A 19,849-nucleotide genomic window follows, 5' to 3' on the forward strand; every position below is an offset into this window, starting at 1 on the left:
ATTGGATAGGCTGGGGTTGTTTTCTTTGGAACACAGGAGGCTGAGGTGAGACCTAATTGAGGTGTGTAAAATTATGAGGGGCCGAGATAGAGTGGATAGGAAGGACCTATTTCCCTTAGCAGAAGGGTCAATAATAGATTTCAAGTAATTGGTAGGAGGTTTACAGGGAATTTGAGGAGACATTTTTTCACCCAGTGAATGGTGGGGGTCTGGAATGCACTGCCTGAAAGGGTGGTAGAGGCAGAAACCCTCATCACGTTTAAAAAGTACTTGGATATGCACTTGAACTGCCGTAACCTACAAGGCTACGGACCAAGTGCTGTAAAGTGGGATTTGGGTGGATTGCTCTTTGTCGGCTGGCACGGACAAGATGGGCCGAATGGCCTCCTTCTGTGCTGTAAATTTCTATGATTCTGCCTGATCATGTGACATCTGCCCACACGACTTCTACAAATGTTATTACATTGTAGCCAGGATTGTTTAGTTTCCAATTCCGCCCATTTTGAAGCCAGGTCTCCGTTATGGCTACTATTGCATAACCCCATGTGGCAACTTGCGCCTGCAACTCGTCAATCTTATTTGTAACGCTCCTCGCATTAACACACATGCATTTCAACAGCATGCTAGTTGGCTTTGCTTTTTTCCTGAATTTAACTGCTGCTCTTTCTACATTCTTCTTTGTTCTGTTGCTGTTTGTCCCTCCGAGTTTTCTATGCACCTTGTCTCTCCTCTCTGCTGCTGTGTCCTGGTGGCCCTCCGCCAGTGTGTGTATTTTGGCTATCTTATTTTCTTCTTCTGCTTATTTCGGCCCTGTGTCTGGAGCCCCTTGCATTTGTGTAGCAGCAGGAGAATGTGCAGCGAAGAAATGGTCAAAGGAAAGCGAGAGAGAGAGAGAGAGAGAGAGAGCAGCAAAAAGGATGTTGATTGATTAAGAGCAGTGTGTGCGCGTGTGTGCAAAACGTTGAGCAGCCTGTGGCGGCAGCAAAAGCCTACTGCACCCGGTATTCCCAGGCGGTCTCCCATCCAAGTACTAACCAGGCCTGACTCTGCTTAGCTTCCGAGATCAGACGAGATCGGGCGCATTCAGACTAGTATGGCCGTAGGCATATGCTAGCTGGCTTTCTCTTTACTTAAAGCTGTCGCCCATTTTTTTCTCTTCTACGCATTCATACAAGTATTCAACACTCAATTTACATTTACAAATTTTACTCCTCCCGCAACCCCCCACCCCCCCTCCACCTCTTCTTGCTGCTCTGCCTCCCACACAAACAAACTACAAGCCCAACCCTTCATTGCCTTCTATTCAAATATTACATCAAATAAACATGCTCAAACACCAAGTCTTAAGGGCTGTAGCATCTTTCAAACTGGACAAATACCCAGGCCCGCATCAAATCTATCCCACACTCTTAAGAGAAGTAAGACACCAAATAGCACAGGCTCTCACCATCATTTTACAATCCTCTCTGGCTACAGGTGTGGTGCCCGACCACTGGAGGACTGCTAACGTGCTACCGTTCTTTCAAAAGGGAGAGAGGGATAGACCGCATAATTACAGGCCAGTCAGCCTAACCTCGGTGGTGGGAAAATTATTGGAAAAAGTTCTGAGGGACAGGAGAAATCTTCATTTAGAAAGACACGGATTAATCAGGGACAGTCAGCATGGATTTCTTAACGGAAGGTCGTGTCTGACTAACGCAATTCAATTTTTCGAGGAGGTAACAAGGAGGGTCGATGAGGGTAGTGCCTTTGATGTAGTCTATATGGATTTTAGCAAGGCTTTTGATAAGGTCCCGCATGCCAGATTGGTCACGAAAGTAAAAGCCCATGGGATCCAAGGCAAAGTGGCAAGTTGGATCCAAAATTGGCTCAGAGGCAGGAAACAAAGGGTAATGGTCGAAGGGTGTTTTTGTGACCGGAAGGCTGTTTCCAGTGGGGTTCCGCAGGGCTCACAGAATCACAGAAACCCCACAGTGCAGATAGAGGCCATTTCGGCCCATCGAGCCTGCACCGACTCAGTACTGGGCCCTTTGCTTTTTCTGGTATATATCAATGATTTGGATTTGAATGTAGGAAGTATGATTAAGAAGTTTGCAGATGATACAAAAATTGGCCGTGTGGTTAATAATGAAACAGAATGCTGTAGACTGCAGGAAGATATCAATGGACTCGTCTAGTGGGCAGAACAGTGGCAAATGGAATTCAGTTGGAATACACAATAAATGGTAGGACACTGAGAAATGCAGAGGATCAGCGGGACCTTGGAGTGCATGTCCACAGATCCCTGAAGGTAGCAGGACAGGTAGATAAAGTGGTTAAGCAGGCATACGGGATACTTGCCTTTATTAGCCGAGGCGTAGAATATAAGAGCGGGGAGGTTATGCTTCAACTGTATAAAACACTAGTTAGGCCGCAGCTAGAGTGCCGCGTGCAGTTCTGGTCACCACATTACAAGAAGGATGCGATTGCACTAGAGAAGGTGCAGAGGAGATTTCCGAGGATGTTGCCTGGGCTGGGGAATTTTAGTTATGAGGAAAGATTGGATAGGCTGGGGTTGTTTTCTTTGGAACACAGGAGGCTGAGGCGAGACCTAATTGAGGTGTGTAAAATTATGAGGGGCCGAGATAGAGTGGATAGGAAGGACCTATTTCCCTTAGCAGAAGGGTCAATAATAGATTTCAAGTAATTGGTAGGAGGTTTACAGGGAATTTGAGGAGACATTTTTTCACCCAGTGAATGGTGGGGGTCTGGAATGCACTGCCTGAAAGGGTGGTAGAGGCAGAAACCCTCATCACGTTTAAAAAGTACTTGGATATGCACTTGAACTGCCGTAACCAACAAGGCTACGGACCAAGTGCTGTAAAGTGGGATTTGGGTGGATTGCTCTTTGTCGGCTGGCACGGACAAGATGGGCCGAATGGCCTCCTTCTGTGCTGTAAATTTCTATGATTCTGCCTGATCATGTGACATCTGCCCACACGACTTCTACAAATGTTATTACATTGTAGCCAGGATTGTTTAGTTTCCAATTCCGCCCATTTTGAAGCCAGGTCTCCGTTATGGCTACTATTGCATAACCCCATGTGGCAACTTGCGCCTGCAACTCGTCAATCTTATTTGTAACACTCCTCGCATTAACACACATGCATTTCAACAGCATGCTAGTTGGCTTTGCTTTTTTCCTGAATTTAACTGCTGCTCTTTCTACATTCTTCTTTGTTCTGTTGCTGTTTGTCCCTCCGAGTTTTCTATGCACCTTGTCTCTCCTCTCTGCTGCTGTGTCCTGGTGGCCCTCCGCCAGTGTGTGTATTTTGGCTATCTTATTTTCTTCTTCTGCTTATTTCGGCCCTGTGTCTGGAGCCCCTTGCATTTGTGTAGCAGCAGGAGAATGTGCAGCGAAGAAATGGTCAAAGGAAAGCGAGAGAGAGAGACAGAGAGAGAGAGAGAGAGAGCAGCAAAAAGGATGTTGATTGATTAAGAGCAGTGTGTGCGCGTGTGTGTGCAAAACGTTGAGCAGCCTGTGGCGGCAGCAAAAGCCTACTGCACCCGGTATTCCCAGGCGGTCTCCCATCCAAGTACTAACCAGGCCTGACTCTGCTTAGCTTCCGAGATCAGACGAGATCGGGCGCATTCAGACTAGTATGGCCGTAGGCATATGCTAGCTGGCTTTCTCTTTACTTAAAGCTGTCGCCCATTTTTTTCTCTTCTACGCATTCATACAAGTATTCAACACTCAATTTACATTTACAAATTTTACTCCTCCCGCAACCCCCCACCCCCCCTCCACCTCTTCTTGCTGCTCTGCCTCCCACACAAACAAACTACAAGCCCAACCCTTCATTGCCTTCTATTCAAATATTACATCAAATAAACATGCTCAAACACCAAGTCTTAAGGGCTGTAGTATCTTTCAAACTGGACAAATACCCAGGCCCGCATCAAATCTATCCCACACTCTTAAGAGAAGTAAGACACCAAATAGCACAGGCTCTCACCATCATTTTACAATCCTCTCTGGCTACAGGTGTGGTGCCCGACCACTGGAGGACTGCTAACGTGCTACCGTTCTTTCAAAAGGGAGAGAGGGATAGACCACATAATTACAGGCCAGTCAGCCTAACCTCGGTGGTGGGAAAATTATTGGAAAAAGTTCTGAGGGACAGGAGAAATCTTCATTTAGAAAGACACGGATTAATCAGGGACAGTCAGCATGGATTTCTTAACGGAAGGTCGTGTCTGACTAACGCAATTCAATTTTTCGAGGAGGTAACAAGGAGGGTCGATGAGGGTAGTGCCTTTGATGTAGTCTATATGGATTTTAGCAAGGCTTTTGATAAGGTCCCGCATGCCAGATTGGTCACGAAAGTAAAAGCCCATGGGATCCAAGGCAAAGTGGCAAGTTGGATCCAAAATTGGCTCAGAGGCAGGAAACAAAGGGTAATGGTCGAAGGGTGTTTTTGTGACCGGAAGGCTGTTTCCAGTGGGGTTCCGCAGGGCTCACAGAATCACAGAAACCCCACAGTGCAGATAGAGGCCATTTCGGCCCATCGAGCCTGCACCGACTCAGTACTGGGCCCTTTGCTTTTTCTGGTATATATCAATGATTTGGATTTGAATGTAGGAAGTATGATTAAGAAGTTTGCAGATGATACAAAAATTGGCCGTGTGGTTAATAATGAAACAGAATGCTGTAGACTGCAGGAAGATATCAATGGACTCGTCTAGTGGGCAGAACAGTGGCAAATGGAATTCAGTTGGAATACACAATAAATGGTAGGACACTGAGAAATGCAGAGGATCAGCGGGACCTTGGAGTGCATGTCCACAGATCCCTGAAGGTAGCAGGACAGGTAGATAAAGTGGTTAAGCAGGCATACGGGATACTTGCCTTTATTAGCCGAGGCGTAGAATATAAGAGCGGGGAGGTTATGCTTCAACTGTATAAAACACTAGTTAGGCCGCAGCTAGAGTGCCGCGTGCAGTTCTGGTCACCACATTACAAGAAGGATGCGATTGCACTAGAGAAGGTGCAGAGGAGATTTCCGAGGATGTTGCCTGGGCTGGGGAATTTTAGTTATGAGGAAAGATTGGATAGGCTGGGGTTGTTTTCTTTGGAACACAGGAGGCTGAGGCGAGACCTAATTGAGGTGTGTAAAATTATGAGGGGCCGAGATAGAGTGGATAGGAAGGACCTATTTCCCTTAGCAGAAGGGTCAATAATAGATTTCAAGTAATTGGTAGGAGGTTTACAGGGAATTTGAGGAGACATTTTTTCACCCAGTGAATGGTGGGGGTCTGGAATGCACTGCCTGAAAGGGTGGTAGAGGCAGAAACCCTCATCACGTTTAAAAAGTACTTGGATATGCACTTGAACTGCCGTAACCTACAAGGCTACGGACCAAGTGCTGTAAAGTGGGATTTGGGTGGATTGCTCTTTGTCGGCTGGCACGGACAAGATGGGCCGAATGGCCTCCTTCTGTGCTGTAAATTTCTATGATTCTGCCTGATCATGTGACATCTGCCCACACGACTTCTACAAATGTTATTACATTGTAGCCAGGATTGTTTAGTTTCCAATTCCGCCCATTTTGAAGCCAGGTCTCCGTTATAGCTACTATTGCATAACCCCATGTGGCAACTTGCGCCTGCAACTCGTCAATCTTATTTGTAACACTCCTCGCATTAACACACATGCATTTCAACAGCATGCTAGTTGGCTTTGCTTTTTTCCTGAATTTAACTGCTGCTCTTTCTACATTCTTCTTTGTTCTGTTGCTGTTTGTCCCTCCGAGTTTTCTATGCACCTTGTCTCTCCTCTCTGCTGCTGTGTCCTGGTGGCCCTCCGCCAGTGTGTGTATTTTGGCTATCTTATTTTCTTCTTCTGCTTATTTCGGCCCTGTGTCTGGAGCCCCTTGCATTTGTGTAGCAGCAGGAGAATGTGCAGCGAAGAAATGGTCAAAGGAAAGCGAGAGAGAGAGACAGAGAGAGAGAGAGAGAGAGAGAGAGCAGCAAAAAGGATGTTGATTGATTAAGAGCAGTGTGTGCGCGTGTGTGTGCAAAACGTTGAGCAGCCTGTGGCGGCAGCAAAAGCCTACTGCACCCGGTATTCCCAGGCGGTCTCCCATCCAAGTACTAACCAGGCCTGACTCTGCTTAGCTTCCGAGATCAGACGAGATCGGGCGCATTCAGACTAGTATGGCCGTAGGCATATGCTAGCTGGCTTTCTCTTTACTTAAAGCTGTCGCCCATTTTTTTCTCTTCTACGCATTCATACAAGTATTCAACACTCAATTTACATTTACAAATTTTACTCCTCCCGCAACCCCCCACCCCCCCTCCACCTCTTCTTGCTGCTCTGCCTCCCACACAAACAAACTACAAGCCCAACCCTTCATTGCCTTCTATTCAAATATTACATCAAATAAACATGCTCAAACACCAAGTCTTAAGGGCTGTAGCATCTTTCAAACTGGACAAATACCCAGGCCCGCATCAAATCTATCCCACACTCTTAAGAGAAGTAAGACACCAAATAGCACAGGCTCTCACCATCATTTTACAATCCTCTCTGGCTACAGGTGTGGTGCCCGACCACTGGAGGACTGCTAACGTGCTACCGTTCTTTCAAAAGGGAGAGAGGGATAGACCGCATAATTACAGGCCAGTCAGCCTAACCTCGGTGGTGGGAAAATTATTGGAAAAAGTTCTGAGGGACAGGAGAAATCTTCATTTAGAAAGACACGGATTAATCAGGGACAGTCAGCATGGATTTCTTAACGGAAGGTCGTGTCTGACTAACGCAATTCAATTTTTCGAGGAGGTAACAAGGAGGGTCGATGAGGGTAGTGCCTTTGATGTAGTCTATATGGATTTTAGCAAGGCTTTTGATAAGGTCCCGCATGCCAGATTGGTCACGAAAGTAAAAGCCCATGGGATCCAAGGCAAAGTGGCAAGTTGGATCCAAAATTGGCTCAGAGGCAGGAAACAAAGGGTAATGGTCGAAGGGTGTTTTTGTGACCGGAAGGCTGTTTCCAGTGGGGTTCCGCAGGGCTCAGAGAATCACAGAAACCCCACAGTGCAGATAGAGGCCATTTCGGCCCATCGAGCCTGCACCGACTCAGTACTGGGCCCTTTGCTTTTTCTGGTATATATCAATGATTTGGATTTGAATGTAGGAAGTATGATTAAGAAGTTTGCAGATGATACAAAAATTGGCCGTGTGGTTAATAATGAAACAGAATGCTGTAGACTGCAGGAAGATATCAATGGACTCGTCTAGTGGGCAGAACAGTGGCAAATGGAATTCAGTTGGAATACACAATAAATGGTAGGACACTGAGAAATGCAGAGGATCAGCGGGACCTTGGAGTGCATGTCCACAGATCCCTGAAGGTAGCAGGACAGGTAGATAAAGTGGTTAAGCAGGCATACGGGATACTTGCCTTTATTAGCCGAGGCGTAGAATATAAGAGCGGGGAGGTTATGCTTCAACTGTATAAAACACTAGTTAGGCCGCAGCTAGAGTGCCGCGTGCAGTTCTGGTCACCACATTACAAGAAGGATGCGATTGCACTAGAGAAGGTGCAGAGGAGATTTCCGAGGATGTTGCCTGGGCTGGGGAATTTTAGTTATGAGGAAAGATTGGATAGGCTGGGGTTGTTTTCTTTGGAACACAGGAGGCTGAGGCGAGACCTAATTGAGGTGTGTAAAATTATGAGGGGCCGAGATAGAGTGGATAGGAAGGACCTATTTCCCTTAGCAGAAGGGTCAATAATAGATTTCAAGTAATTGGTAGGAGGTTTACAGGGAATTTGAGGAGACATTTTTTCACCCAGTGAATGGTGGGGGTCTGGAATGCACTGCCTGAAAGGGTGGTAGAGGCAGAAACCCTCATCACGTTTAAAAAGTACTTGGATATGCACTTGAACTGCCGTAACCTACAAGGCTACGGACCAAGTGCTGTAAAGTGGGATTTGGGTGGATTGCTCTTTGTCGGCTGGCACGGACAAGATGGGCCGAATGGCCTCCTTCTGTGCTGTAAATTTCTATGATTCTGCCTGATCATGTGACATCTGCCCACACGACTTCTACAAATGTTATTACATTGTAGCCAGGATTGTTTAGTTTCCAATTCCGCCCATTTTGAAGCCAGGTCTCCGTTATAGCTACTATTGCATAACCCCATGTGGCAACTTGCGCCTGCAACTCGTCAATCTTATTTGTAACGCTCCTCGCATTAACACACATGCATTTCAACAGCATGCTAGTTGGCTTTGCTTTTTTCCTGAATTTAACTGCTGCTCTTTCGACATTCTTCTTTGTTCTGTTGCTGTTTGTCCCTCCGAGTTTTCTATGCACCTTGTCTCTCCTCTCTGCTGCTGTGTCCTGGTGGCCCTCCGCCAGTGTGTGTATTTTGGCTATCTTATTTTCTTCTTCTGCTTATTTCGGCCCTGTGTCTGGAGCCCCTTGCATTTGTGTAGCAGCAGGAGAATGTGCAGCGAAGAAATGGTCAAAGGAAAGCGAGAGAGAGAGACAGAGAGAGAGAGAGAGAGCAGCAAAAAGGATGTTGATTGATTAAGAGCAGTGTGTGCGCGTGTGTGTGCAAAACGTTGAGCAGCCTGTGGCGGCAGCAAAAGCCTACTGCACCCGGTATTCCCAGGCGGTCTCCCATCCAAGTACTAACCAGGCCTGACTCTGCTTAGCTTCCGAGATCAGACGAGATCGGGCACATTCAGACTAGTATGGCCGTAGGCATATGCTAGCTGGCTTTCTCTTTACTTAAAGCTGTCGCCCATTTTTTTCTCTTCTACGCATTCATACAAGTATTCAACACTCAATTTACATTTACAAATTTTACTCCTCCCGCAACCCCCCACCCCCCCTCCACCTCTTCTTGCTGCTCTGCCTCCCACACAAACAAACTACAAGCCCAACCCTTCATTGCCTTCTATTCAAATATTACATCAAATAAACATGCTCAAACACCAAGTCTTAAGGGCTGTAGCATCTTTCAAACTGGACAAATACCCAGGCCCGCATCAAATCTATCCCACACTCTTAAGAGAAGTAAGACACCAAATAGCACAGGCTCTCACCATCATTTTACAATCCTCTCTGGCTACAGGTGTGGTGCCCGACCACTGGAGGACTGCTAACGTGCTACCGTTCTTTCAAAAGGGAGAGAGGGATAGACCGCATAATTACAGGCCAGTCAGCCTAACCTCGGTGGTGGGAAAATTATTGGAAAAAGTTCTGAGGGACAGGAGAAATCTTCATTTAGAAAGACACGGATTAATCAGGGACAGTCAGCATGGATTTCTTAACGGAAGGTCGTGTCTGACTAACGCAATTCAATTTTTCGAGGAGGTAACAAGGAGGGTCGATGAGGGTAGTGCCTTTGATGTAGTCTATATGGATTTTAGCAAGGCTTTTGATAAGGTCCCGCATGCCAGATTGGTCACGAAAGTAAAAGCCCATGGGATCCAAGGCAAAGTGGCAAGTTGGATCCAAAATTGGCTCAGAGGCAGGAAACAAAGGGTAATGGTCGAAGGGTGTTTTTGTGACCGGAAGGCTGTTTCCAGTGGGGTTCCGCAGGGCTCAGAGAATCACAGAAACCCCACAGTGCAGATAGAGGCCATTTCGGCCCATCGAGCCTGCACCGACTCAGTACTGGGCCCTTTGCTTTTTCTGGTATATATCAATGATTTGGATTTGAATGTAGGAAGTATGATTAAGAAGTTTGCAGATGATACAAAAATTGGCCGTGTGGTTAATAATGAAACAGAATGCTGTAGACTGCAGGAAGATATCAATGGACTCGTCTAGTGGGCAGAACAGTGGCAAATGGAATTCAGTTGGAATACACAATAAATGGTAGGACACTGAGAAATGCAGAGGATCAGCGGGACCTTGGAGTGCATGTCCACAGATCCCTGAAGGTAGCAGGACAGGTAGATAAAGTGGTTAAGCAGGCATACGGGATACTTGCCTTTATTAGCCGAGGCGTAGAATATAAGAGCGGGGAGGTTATGCTTCAACTGTATAAAACACTAGTTAGGCCGCAGCTAGAGTGCCGCGTGCAGTTCTGGTCACCACATTACAAGAAGGATGCGATTGCACTAGAGAAGGTGCAGAGGAGATTTCCGAGGATGTTGCCTGGGCTGGGGAATTTTAGTTATGAGGAAAGATTGGATAGGCTGGGGTTGTTTTCTTTGGAACACAGGAGGCTGAGGCGAGACCTAATTGAGGTGTGTAAAATTATGAGGGGCCGAGATAGAGTGGATAGGAAGGACCTATTTCCCTTAGCAGAAGGGTCAATAATAGATTTCAAGTAATTGGTAGGAGGTTTACAGGGAATTTGAGGAGACATTTTTTCACCCAGTGAATGGTGGGGGTCTGGAATGCACTGCCTGAAAGGGTGGTAGAGGCAGAAACCCTCATCACGTTTAAAAAGTACTTGGATATGCACTTGAACTGCCGTAACCTACAAGGCTACGGACCAAGTGCTGTAAAGTGGGATTTGGGTGGATTGCTCTTTGTCGGCTGGCACGGACAAGATGGGCCGAATGGCCTCCTTCTGTGCTGTAAATTTCTATGATTCTGCCTGATCATGTGACATCTGCCCACACGACTTCTACAAATGTTATTACATTGTAGCCAGGATTGTTTAGTTTCCAATTCCGCCCATTTTGAAGCCAGGTCTCCGTTATAGCTACTATTGCATAACCCCATGTGGCAACTTGCGCCTGCAACTCGTCAATCTTATTTGTAACGCTCCTCGCATTAACACACATGCATTTCAACAGCATGCTAGTTGGCTTTGCTTTTTTCCTGAATTTAACTGCTGCTCTTTCTACATTCTTCTTTGTTCTGTTGCTGTTTGTCCCTCCGAGTTTTCTATGCACCTTGTCTCTCCTCTCTGCTGCTGTGTCCTGGTGGCCCTCCGCCAGTGTGTGTATTTTGGCTATCTTATTTTCTTCTTCTGCTTATTTCGGCCCTGTGTCTGGAGCCCCTTGCATTTGTGTAGCAGCAGGAGAATGTGCAGCGAAGAAATGGTCAAAGGAAAGCGAGAGAGAGAGACAGAGAGAGAGAGAGAGAGCAGCAAAAAGGATGTTGATTGATTAAGAGCAGTGTGTGCGCGTGTGTGTGCAAAACGTTGAGCAGCCTGTGGCGGCAGCAAAAGCCTACTGCACCCGGTATTCCCAGGCGGTCTCCCATCCAAGTACTAACCAGGCCTGACTCTGCTTAGCTTCCGAGATCAGACGAGATCGGGCGCATTCAGACTAGTATGGCCGTAGGCATATGCTAGCTGGCTTTCTCTTTACTTAAAGCTGTCGCCCATTTTTTTCTCTTCTACGCATTCATACAAGTATTCAACACTCAATTTACATTTACAAATTTTACTCCTCCCGCAACCCCCCACCCCCCCTCCACCTCTTCTTGCTGCTCTGCCTCCCACACAAACAAACTACAAGCCCAACCCTTCATTGCCTTCTATTCAAATATTACATCAAATAAACATGCTCAAACACCAAGTCTTAAGGGCTGTAGCATCTTTCAAACTGGACAAATACCCAGGCCCGCATCAAATCTATCCCACACTCTTAAGAGAAGTAAGACACCAAATAGCACAGGCTCTCACCATCATTTTACAATCCTCTCTGGCTACAGGTGTGGTGCCCGACCACTGGAGGACTGCTAACGTGCTACCGTTCTTTCAAAAGGGAGAGAGGGATAGACCGCATAATTACAGGCCAGTCAGCCTAACCTCGGTGGTGGGAAAATTATTGGAAAAAGTTCTGAGGGACAGGAGAAATCTTCATTTAGAAAGACACGGATTAATCAGGGACAGTCAGCATGGATTTCTTAACGGAAGGTCGTGTCTGACTAACGCAATTCAATTTTTCGAGGAGGTAACAAGGAGGGTCGATGAGGGTAGTGCCTTTGATGTAGTCTATATGGATTTTAGCAAGGCTTTTGATAAGGTCCCGCATGCCAGATTGGTCACGAAAGTAAAAGCCCATGGGATCCAAGGCAAAGTGGCAAGTTGGATCCAAAATTGGCTCAGAGGCAGGAAACAAAGGGTAATGGTCGAAGGGTGTTTTTGTGACCGGAAGGCTGTTTCCAGTGGGGTTCCGCAGGGCTCAGAGAATCACAGAAACCCCACAGTGCAGATAGAGGCCATTTCGGCCCATCGAGCCTGCACCGACTCAGTACTGGGCCCTTTGCTTTTTCTGGTATATATCAATGATTTGGATTTGAATGTAGGAAGTATGATTAAGAAGTTTGCAGATGATACAAAAATTGGCCGTGTGGTTAATAATGAAACAGAATGCTGTAGACTGCAGGAAGATATCAATGGACTCGTCTAGTGGGCAGAACAGTGGCAAATGGAATTCAGTTGGAATACACAATAAATGGTAGGACACTGAGAAATGCAGAGGATCAGCGGGACCTTGGAGTGCATGTCCACAGATCCCTGAAGGTAGCAGGACAGGTAGATAAAGTGGTTAAGCAGGCATACGGGATACTTGCCTTTATTAGCCGAGGCGTAGAATATAAGAGCGGGGAGGTTATGCTTCAACTGTATAAAACACTAGTTAGGCCGCAGCTAGAGTGCCGCGTGCAGTTCTGGTCACCACATTACAAGAAGGATGCGATTGCACTAGAGAAGGTGCAGAGGAGATTTCCGAGGATGTTGCCTGGGCTGGGGAATTTTAGTTATGAGGAAAGATTGGATAGGCTGGGGTTGTTTTCTTTGGAACACAGGAGGCTGAGGCGAGACCTAATTGAGGTGTGTAAAATTATGAGGGGCCGAGATAGAGTGGATAGGAAGGACCTATTTCCCTTAGCAGAAGGGTCAATAATAGATTTCAAGTAATTGGTAGGAGGTTTACAGGGAATTTGAGGAGACATTTTTTCACCCAGTGAATGGTGGGGGTCTGGAATGCACTGCCTGAAAGGGTGGTAGAGGCAGAAACCCTCATCACGTTTAAAAAGTACTTGGATATGCACTTGAACTGCCGTAACCTACAAGGCTACGGACCAAGTGCTGTAAAGTGGGATTTGGGTGGATTGCTCTTTGTCGGCTGGCACGGACAAGATGGGCCGAATGGCCTCCTTCTGTGCTGTAAATTTCTATGATTCTGCCTGATCATGTGACATCTGCCCACACGACTTCTACAAATGTTATTACATTGTAGCCAGGATTGTTTAGTTTCCAATTCCGCCCATTTTGAAGCCAGGTCTCCGTTATAGCTACTATTGCATAACCCCATGTGGCAACTTGCGCCTGCAACTCGTCAATCTTATTTGTAACGCTCCTCGCATTAACACACATGCATTTCAACAGCATGCTAGTTGGCTTTGCTTTTTTCCTGAATTTAACTGCTGCTCTTTCTACATTCTTCTTTGTTCTGTTGCTGTTTGTCCCTCCGAGTTTTCTATGCACCTTGTCTCTCCTCTCTGCTGCTGTGTCCTGGTGGCCCTCCGCCAGTGTGTGTATTTTGGCTATCTTATTTTCTTCTTCTGCTTATTTCGGCCCTGTGTCTGGAGCCCCTTGCATTTGTGTAGCAGCAGGAGAATGTGCAGCGAAGAAATGGTCAAAGGAAAGCGAGAGAGAGAGACAGAGAGAGAGAGAGAGAGCAGCAAAAAGGATGTTGATTGATTAAGAGCAGTGTGTGCGCGTGTGTGTGCAAAACGTTGAGCAGCCTGTGGCGGCAGCAAAAGCCTACTGCACCCGGTATTCCCAGGCGGTCTCCCATCCAAGTACTAACCAGGCCTGACTCTGCTTAGCTTCCGAGATCAGACGAGATCGGGCGCATTCAGACTAGTATGGCCGTAGGCATATGCTAGCTGGCTTTCTCTTTACTTAAAGCTGTCGCCCATTTTTTTCTCTTCTACGCATTCATACAAGTATTCAACACTCAATTTACATTTACAAATTTTACTCCTCCCGCAACCCCCCACCCCCCCTCCACCTCTTCTTGCTGCTCTGCCTCCCACACAAACAAACTACAAGCCCAACCCTTCATTGCCTTCTATTCAAATATTACATCAAATAAACATGCTCAAACACCAAGTCTTAAGGGCTGTAGCATCTTTCAAACTGGACAAATACCCAGGCCCGCATCAAATCTATCCCACACTCTTAAGAGAAGTAAGACACCAAATAGCACAGGCTCTCACCATCATTTTACAATCCTCTCTGGCTACAGGTGTGGTGCCCGACCACTGGAGGACTGCTAACGTGCTACCGTTCTTTCAAAAGGGAGAGAGGGATAGACCGCATAATTACAGGCCAGTCAGCCTAACCTCGGTGGTGGGAAAATTATTGGAAAAAGTTCTGAGGGACAGGAGAAATCTTCATTTAGAAAGACACGGATTAATCAGGGACAGTCAGCATGGATTTCTTAACGGAAGGTCGTGTCTGACTAACGCAATTCAATTTTTCGAGGAGGTAACAAGGAGGGTCGATGAGGGTAGTGCCTTTGATGTAGTCTATATGGATTTTAGCAAGGCTTTTGATAAGGTCCCGCATGCCAGATTGGTCACGAAAGTAAAAGCCCATGGGATCCAAGGCAAAGTGGCAAGTTGGATCCAAAATTGGCTCAGAGGCAGGAAACAAAGGGTAATGGTCGAAGGGTGTTTTTGTGACCGGAAGGCTGTTTCCAGTGGGGTTCCGCAGGGCTCACAGAATCACAGAAACCCCACAGTGCAGATAGAGGCCATTTCGGCCCATCGAGCCTGCACCGACTCAGTACTGGGCCCTTTGCTTTTTCTGGTATATATCAATGATTTGGATTTGAATGTAGGAAGTATGATTAAGAAGTTTGCAGATGATACAAAAATTGGCCGTGTGGTTAATAATGAAACAGAATGCTGTAGACTGCAGGAAGATATCAATGGACTCGTCTAGTGGGCAGAACAGTGGCAAATGGAATTCAGTTGGAATACACAATAAATGGTAGGACACTGAGAAATGCAGAGGATCAGCGGGACCTTGGAGTGCATGTCCACAGATCCCTGAAGGTAGCAGGACAGGTAGATAAAGTGGTTAAGCAGGCATACGGGATACTTGCCTTTATTAGCCGAGGCGTAGAATATAAGAGCGGGGAGGTTATGCTTCAACTGTATAAAACACTAGTTAGGCCGCAGCTAGAGTGCCGCGTGCAGTTCTGGTCACCACATTACAAGAAGGATGCGATTGCACTAGAGAAGGTGCAGAGGAGATTTCCGAGGATGTTGCCTGGGCTGGGGAATTTTAGTTATGAGGAAAGATTGGATAGGCTGGGGTTGTTTTCTTTGGAACACAGGAGGCTGAGGCGAGACCTAATTGAGGTGTGTAAAATTATGAGGGGCCGAGATAGAGTGGATAGGAAGGACCTATTTCCCTTAGCAGAAGGGTCAATAATAGATTTCAAGTAATTGGTAGGAGGTTTACAGGGAATTTGAGGAGACATTTTTTCACCCAGTGAATGGTGGGGGTCTGGAATGCACTGCCTGAAAGGGTGGTAGAGGCAGAAACCCTCATCACGTTTAAAAAGTACTTGGATATGCACTTGAACTGCCGTAACCTACAAGGCTACGGACCAAGTGCTGTAAAGTGGGATTTGGGTGGATTGCTCTTTGTCGGCTGGCACGGACAAGATGGGCCGAATGGCCTCCTTCTGTGCTGTAAATTTCTATGATTCTGCCTGATCATGTGACATCTGCCCACACGACTTCTACAAATGTTATTACATTGTAGCCAGGATTGTTTAGTTTCCAATTCCGCCCATTTTGAAGCCAGGTCTCCGTTATAGCTACTATTGCATAACCCCATGTGGCAACTTGCGCCTGCAACTCGTCAATCTTATTTGTAACGCTCCTCGCATTAACACACATGCATTTCAACAGCATGCTAGTTGGCTTTGCTTTTTTCCTGAATTTAACTGCTGCTCTTTCGACATTCTTCTTTGTTCTGTTGCTGTTTGTCCCTCCGAGTTTTCTATGCACCTTGTCTCTCCTCTCTGCTGCTGTGTCCTGGTGGCCCTCCGCCAGTGTGTGTATTTTGGCTATCTTATTTTCTTCTTCTGCTTATTTCGGCCCTGTGTCTGGAGCCCCTTGCATTTGTGTAGCAGCAGGAGAATGTGCAGCGAAGAAATGGTCAAAGGAAAGCGAGAGAGAGAGACAGAGAGAGAGAGAGAGAGCAGCAAAAAGGATGTTGATTGATTAAGAGCAGTGTGTGCGCGTGTGTGTGCAAAACGTTGAGCAGCCTGTGGCGGCAGCAAAAGCCTACTGCACCCGGTATTCCCAGGCGGTCTCCCATCCAAGTACTAACCAGGCCTGACTCTGCTTAGCTTCCGAGATCAGACGAGATCGGGCACATTCAGACTAGTATGGCCGTAGGCATATGCTAGCTGGCTTTCTCTTTACTTAAAGCTGTCGCCCATTTTTTTCTCTTCTACGCATTCATACAAGTATTCAACACTCAATTTACATTTACAAATTTTACTCCTCCCGCAACCCCCCACCCCCCCTCCACCTCTTCTTGCTGCTCTGCCTCCCACACAAACAAACTACAAGCCCAACCCTTCATTGCCTTCTATTCAAATATTACATCAAATAAACATGCTCAAACACCAAGTCTTAAGGGCTGTAGCATCTTTCAAACTGGACAAATACCCAGGCCCGCATCAAATCTATCCCACACTCTTAAGAGAAGTAAGACACCAAATAGCACAGGCTCTCACCATCATTTTACAATCCTCTCTGGCTACAGGTGTGGTGCCCGACCACTGGAGGACTGCTAACGTGCTACCGTTCTTTCAAAAGGGAGAGAGGGATAGACCGCATAATTACAGGCCAGTCAGCCTAACCTCGGTGGTGGGAAAATTATTGGAAAAAGTTCTGAGGGACAGGAGAAATCTTCATTTAGAAAGACACGGATTAATCAGGGACAGTCAGCATGGATTTCTTAACGGAAGGTCGTGTCTGACTAACGCAATTCAATTTTTCGAGGAGGTAACAAGGAGGGTCGATGAGGGTAGTGCCTTTGATGTAGTCTATATGGATTTTAGCAAGGCTTTTGATAAGGTCCCGCATGCCAGATTGGTCACGAAAGTAAAAGCCCATGGGATCCAAGGCAAAGTGGCAAGTTGGATCCAAAATTGGCTCAGAGGCAGGAAACAAAGGGTAATGGTCGAAGGGTGTTTTTGTGACCGGAAGGCTGTTTCCAGTGGGGTTCCGCAGGGCTCAGAGAATCACAGAAACCCCACAGTGCAGATAGAGGCCATTTCGGCCCATCGAGCCTGCACCGACTCAGTACTGGGCCCTTTGCTTTTTCTGGTATATATCAATGATTTGGATTTGAATGTAGGAAGTATGATTAAGAAGTTTGCAGATGATACAAAAATTGGCCGTGTGGTTAATAATGAAACAGAATGCTGTAGACTGCAGGAAGATATCAATGGACTCGTCTAGTGGGCAGAACAGTGGCAAATGGAATTCAGTTGGAATACACAATAAATGGTAGGACACTGAGAAATGCAGAGGATCAGCGGGACCTTGGAGTGCATGTCCACAGATCCCTGAAGGTAGCAGGACAGGTAGATAAAGTGGTTAAGCAGGCATACGGGATACTTGCCTTTATTAGCCGAGGCGTAGAATATAAGAGCGGGGAGGTTATGCTTCAACTGTATAAAACACTAGTTAGGCCGCAGCTAGAGTGCCGCGTGCAGTTCTGGTCACCACATTACAAGAAGGATGCGATTGCACTAGAGAAGGTGCAGAGGAGATTTCCGAGGATGTTGCCTGGGCTGGGGAATTTTAGTTATGAGGAAAGATTGGATAGGCTGGGGTTGTTTTCTTTGGAACACAGGAGGCTGAGGCGAGACCTAATTGAGGTGTGTAAAATTATGAGGGGCCGAGATAGAGTGGATAGGAAGGACCTATTTCCCTTAGCAGAAGGGTCAATAATAGATTTCAAGTAATTGGTAGGAGGTTTACAGGGAATTTGAGGAGACATTTTTTCACCCAGTGAATGGTGGGGGTCTGGAATGCACTGCCTGAAAGGGTGGTAGAGGCAGAAACCCTCATCACGTTTAAAAAGTACTTGGATATGCACTTGAACTGCCGTAACCTACAAGGCTACGGACCAAGTGCTGTAAAGTGGGATTTGGGTGGATTGCTCTTTGTCGGCTGGCACGGACAAGATGGGCCGAATGGCCTCCTTCTGTGCTGTAAATTTCTATGATTCTGCCTGATCATGTGACATCTGCCCACACGACTTCTACAAATGTTATTACATTGTAGCCAGGATTGTTTAGTTTCCAATTCCGCCCATTTTGAAGCCAGGTCTCCGTTATAGCTACTATTGCATAACCCCATGTGGCAACTTGCGCCTGCAACTCGTCAATCTTATTTGTAACGCTCCTCGCATTAACACACATGCATTTCAACAGCATGCTAGTTGGCTTTGCTTTTTTCCTGAATTTAACTGCTGCTCTTTCGACATTCTTCTTTGTTCTGTTGCTGTTTGTCCCTCCGAGTTTTCTATGCACCTTGTCTCTCCTCTCTGCTGCTGTGTCCTGGTGGCCCTCCGCCAGTGTGTGTATTTTGGCTATCTTATTTTCTTCTTCTGCTTATTTCGGCCCTGTGTCTGGAGCCCCTTGCATTTGTGTAGCAGCAGGAGAATGTGCAGCGAAGAAATGGTCAAAGGAAAGCGAGAGAGAGAGACAGAGAGAGAGAGAGAGAGAGAGCAGCAAAAAGGATGTTGATTGATTAAGAGCAGTGTGTGCGCGTGTGTGTGCAAAACGTTGAGCAGCCTGTGGCGGCAGCAAAAGCCTACTGCACCTGGTATTCCCAGGCGGTCTCCCATCCAAGTACTAACCAGGCCTGACTCTGCTTAGCTTCCGAGATCAGACGAGATCGGGCACATTCAGACTAGTATGGCCGTAGGCATATGCTAGCTGGCTTTCTCTTTACTTAAAGCTGTCGCCCATTTTTTTCTCTTCTACGCATTCATACAAGTATTCAACACTCAATTTACATTTACAAATTTTACTCCTCCCGCAACCCCCCACCCCCCCTCCACCTCTTCTTGCTGCTCTGCCTCCCACACAAACAAACTACAAGCCCAACCCTTCATTGCCTTCTATTCAAATATTACATCAAATAAACATGCTCAAACACCAAGTCTTAAGGGCTGTAGCATCTTTCAAACTGGACAAATACCCAGGCCCGCATCAAATCTATCCCACACTCTTAAGAGAAGTAAGACACCAAATAGCACAGGCTCTCACCATCATTTTACAATCCTCTCTGGCTACAGGTGTGGTGCCCGACCACTGGAGGACTGCTAACGTGCTACCGTTCTTTCAAAAGGGAGAGAGGGATAGACCGCATAATTACAGGCCAGTCAGCCTAACCTCGGTGGTGGGAAAATTATTGGAAAAAGTTCTGAGGGACAGGAGAAATCTTCATTTAGAAAGACACGGATTAATCAGGGACAGTCAGCATGGATTTCTTAACGGAAGGTCGTGTCTGACTAACGCAATTCAATTTTTCGAGGAGGTAACAAGGAGGGTCGATGAGGGTAGTGCCTTTGATGTAGTCTATATGGATTTTAGCAAGGCTTTTGATAAGGTCCCGCATGCCAGATTGGTCACGAAAGTAAAAGCCCATGGGATCCAAGGCAAAGTGGCAAGTTGGATCCAAAATTGGCTCAGAGGCAGGAAACAAAGGGTAATGGTCGAAGGGTGTTTTTGTGACCGGAAGGCTGTTTCCAGTGGGGTTCCGCAGGGCTCACAGAATCACAGAAACCCCACAGTGCAGATAGAGGCCATTTCGGCCCATCGAGCCTGCACCG

At 46.6% G+C, this 19,849-nt stretch overlaps 8 non-coding genes across 8 annotated transcripts; all 8 read right to left on the minus strand.

Moving 5' to 3' along the window:
• Positions 1-986: 986 nt before the first annotated feature.
• On the minus strand, positions 987-1,105 carry LOC147080438 (5S ribosomal RNA). The gene has a single exon (XR_015077316.1). It is a non-coding gene; the product is annotated as a 5S ribosomal RNA (ribosomal RNA).
• Positions 1,106-3,534: 2,429 nt separating this feature from the next.
• Positions 3,535-3,653, minus strand: LOC147080439 (5S ribosomal RNA). The gene has a single exon (XR_015077321.1). It is a non-coding gene; the product is annotated as a 5S ribosomal RNA (ribosomal RNA).
• A 2,435-nt stretch (positions 3,654-6,088) lies between these two features.
• LOC147080440 (5S ribosomal RNA) lies at positions 6,089-6,207 on the minus strand. The gene has a single exon (XR_015077322.1). It is a non-coding gene; the product is annotated as a 5S ribosomal RNA (ribosomal RNA).
• Positions 6,208-8,634: 2,427 nt separating this feature from the next.
• Positions 8,635-8,753, minus strand: LOC147080441 (5S ribosomal RNA). Its single transcript, XR_015077318.1, has one exon. It is a non-coding gene; the product is annotated as a 5S ribosomal RNA (ribosomal RNA).
• Positions 8,754-11,180: 2,427 nt separating this feature from the next.
• LOC147080442 (5S ribosomal RNA) lies at positions 11,181-11,299 on the minus strand. Its single transcript, XR_015077323.1, has one exon. It is a non-coding gene; the product is annotated as a 5S ribosomal RNA (ribosomal RNA).
• A 2,427-nt stretch (positions 11,300-13,726) lies between these two features.
• LOC147080443 (5S ribosomal RNA) lies at positions 13,727-13,845 on the minus strand. Its single transcript, XR_015077324.1, has one exon. It is a non-coding gene; the product is annotated as a 5S ribosomal RNA (ribosomal RNA).
• Positions 13,846-16,272: 2,427 nt separating this feature from the next.
• On the minus strand, positions 16,273-16,391 carry LOC147080444 (5S ribosomal RNA). Its single transcript, XR_015077319.1, has one exon. It is a non-coding gene; the product is annotated as a 5S ribosomal RNA (ribosomal RNA).
• Positions 16,392-18,822: 2,431 nt separating this feature from the next.
• LOC147080445 (5S ribosomal RNA) lies at positions 18,823-18,941 on the minus strand. Its single transcript, XR_015077317.1, has one exon. It is a non-coding gene; the product is annotated as a 5S ribosomal RNA (ribosomal RNA).
• Between the last annotated feature and the right edge of the window lie 908 nt (positions 18,942-19,849).

Source organism: Somniosus microcephalus, unplaced genomic scaffold (assembly GCF_052327205.1).
Source record: "Somniosus microcephalus isolate GS21.2 unplaced genomic scaffold, FLI_Smic_1.0 scaffold1601, whole genome shotgun sequence".
Classification (NCBI taxonomy): domain Eukaryota; kingdom Metazoa; phylum Chordata; class Chondrichthyes; order Squaliformes; family Somniosidae; genus Somniosus; species Somniosus microcephalus.